Source organism: Pan paniscus, chromosome 19, assembly GCF_029289425.2.
Source record: "Pan paniscus chromosome 19, NHGRI_mPanPan1-v2.0_pri, whole genome shotgun sequence".
Taxonomy (NCBI): Eukaryota; Metazoa; Chordata; class Mammalia; order Primates; family Hominidae; genus Pan; species Pan paniscus.
This window is the reverse complement of record NC_073268.2, coordinates 91,237,005-91,240,196: the sequence shown is the minus strand read 5'-3', so window position 1 is coordinate 91,240,196 and position 3,192 is coordinate 91,237,005.

The window sequence follows — 3,192 nt, the reverse complement described above, 5'->3', positions numbered from 1 at the left end:
GAAGAGTACAGATAATATCTATATTCACACAAATCTGCAAAATATAGCTTTATTCATATTGTTTCTGTTCATTTTATGAAACAAACAGCTTCAAGTCATTGGGCCTCATTTCAGTGCCCTATGTGAATCCACTAATGTACAGAGAGGTAGGATTTGAGCATTAATCGGCCTAGAATTTGAAATTGTCATATCAGTGTTGAAGCTGTGTAACTGACAGGCATTTGGGAGACCCTGTTTAAGCATTTTTGGCCTTCTCATAAAAAGTACTGGCTGGGTGCGGTGGCTCACACCTGTAATGCCAGAACTTTGGGAGGCCAAGGCGGGCAGATCACTCGAGGTCAGGAGTTTGAGACCAGCTGGCCTACATGGTAAAACCCTGTCTCTACTAAAAATACAAAAAATTAGCTTGATGTGGTGGCAGGTGCCTGTAATCTCAGCTACTAGAGAGGCTGAGGCAGGAGAATCACTTGAACCTGGGAGGCGGAGGTTGCAGTGAGACAAGATGGTGCCACTGCACTCTAGCCTGGGTGACAGAGTCACCAGACTCTTGTCTCAAAAAAAAGAAAAGTACTACACAAAGTTATTGCTGCATCAATAAGTCAATGAACACTTATTGATTACTGGCTCTCAGGACTTTGCTATTTGCTGAGACTACAAAGGTGAAAGGCAATGATACCTGCACACAAAAAGCTTACAGGACTGTTCTCTTAAGTTATGTTTGTACAATATGTATATCAATAGGCAGTGAATATAAAGTATTGTGTATGTCAGTATTCAGTGAATGTATAATATTGTGAAATGTGACACTATTTCCCTGCATTCAATATCCCAACTGACGTATTAGAAGGACTGTATATATATAATGAGACCTCATCACTATAGAAAACAGCAAAATTATCCAGGTGTGGTAGCACATGCTATAGTTCCAGCTACCCAGGAGGCTGAGGTTGGGGTGATCGCTTGAGCTCAAGAGGCAGAAGTTGCAGTCAGCCGAGATCCTGGCACTCCGATGACAAAGTGAGACCCTGTTTCAAAGAACAAAAAAAGAAAAGAGAGAGAGACAGAAAAGAAAGCAAGAAAGGAAGGAGGGAGGGAGGGAAGGAAAGAGAAAGAAAGCAAAGGTGGACTGGGTGCTGTGGCTCATACCTGTAATCCCAGCACTTTGGGAGACTGAGGTGGGAGGATCGCTTGAGCCCAGGAGCGTGAGACCAGTCTAGGCAACGTAGTGAGACTGTCTCTACCAAAAATAACAAAATTAAGAAAAAAAAAAAAAAAGCTGGGCACGGTGGCTCACGCCTGTAATCCCAGCACTCTGGGAGGCCGAGGCGGGTGGATCACGAGGTCAGGAGATCGAGACCATCCTGGCTAACACAGTGAAACTCTGTCTCTACTAAAAATACAAAAAATAATAATAATAATTAGCTGGGCGTGGTAGCAGGCGCCTGTAGTCCCAGCTACTCAGGAGGCTGAGGCAGGAGAATGGCATGCACCTGGGAGGCGGAGCGTGCAGTGAGCTGAGATCTCGCCACTGCACTCCAGCCTGGGCAATAGAGCGAGACTGTCTCAAAAAAAATTTTTTTTAAAGTAAAAAAAATTTTTTAAAATTAAAAAATTAGCCGAGCATGGTGGCACATGCTTGTGGTCCCAGCTACTTGGGAGGCTGAGGTGGGAGAATCGCTTGAGCCCAGGAGGTTGAGGCTGCAGTGAGCCATGCTGGTGTCACTACATTCCAGCCTGGGCCAAAGAGCGAGACTCTGTCTCAATACAAAATAAAATAAAATTTAATTAAAAAAAAAAAAGGCCAGACATGGTGGCTCACACCTATAATCCTAGTACCTTGGGAGGCCAAGAGTTCAAGTCCAACCTGGCCAATATGGTGAAACACCGTCTCTACTAAAAATACGAAAATTAGCTGGGCGTGGTGGCACGTGCCTGTAGTCCCAGCTACTCGGGAGGCTGAGGCAGGAGGATCATTTGAATCCAGGAGGCGGAGGTTGCAGTGAGCCGAGATCATGCCACTGCACCCCAGCCTAGGCGACAGAGCGAGACTCCATCTCAAAGAAAGAAAGAAACAAAGAGGCCAGGCGCGGTGGCTCACACCTGTAATCCCAGCACTTTGGGAGGCCAAGGCAGGTGGATCATCTGAGGTCAGGAGTTCAAGACCAGCCTGACCAACATGGTGAAACCCTGTCTCTACTAAAAATACAAAAAATTAGCCGGGAGTGGTGGCAGGCGCCTATAATCCCAGCTACTCAGGAGGCTGAGGCAGGAGAATCTCTTGAACCCAGGAGGCAGAGGTTGCAGTGAGGTGAGATTGCGGCATTGTACTCTAGCCTAGGCAACAAGAGCAAAACTCTGTCTCAAAAAAGAAAGAAAGAAAGAAAGCCAAGGTATCAAGTGTGGAATTTTCCACTTGTGGCATCATGTTAGTACTCAAGAAGTTTTGGAATTTGGAATATTTCCCATTTCAGATTTTCATATTAGAGATACTCAGCCTGTACTAGGTTCTTGGCATTCACTATGAGTACAACCTTGGGTCCCATCATTTTTGCCATGACACGGGTAGAAAGGGTTTCTTTCCTTTTTTTTTTTTTAATTACTTTATTTATTTTTTGAGATGGAATCTTTCATTGTTGCCCAGGCTGGAGTGCAATGGCAGGATCTCAGCTCACTGCAGCCTCTTCTTCCCATTTTCAAGCGATTCTCCTGCCTCAGCCTCCTGAGTAGCTGGGACTACAGGCACACATCACCATGTCCAGCTAATGTTTGTGTTTTTAGTAGAGACGAGATTTCACCATGTTGGCCAGGCCAATCTCGAACTCCTGACTTCAAGTGATCTGCCCACCTCGGCCTCCCAAAGTGCTGGGATTACAGGCGTGAGCCCTGAAGCCCAACCGATAGGGTTTCTACAATATCATCACCATTCTGCCTCCAGGCTTCCTGCAGTATTGAGAAATTCATGATTTTTTTTTGTTTTTGAGACAGGGTCTCTCTCTGTCACCCAAACTGGAGTGCAGTGGCAGGATCTCAGCTCACCACAACCGCTGCCTCCCAGGCTCAAATGATTCTCCTGCCTCAGCCTCCTGAGTAACTGAGATTACAGGCACATGTCACTATCACCTAGCTAATTTTCGTATTTTTAGTAGAGATGGCATTTGGTCATGTTGGCTAGGATGGTTTCGAACTCTTGAC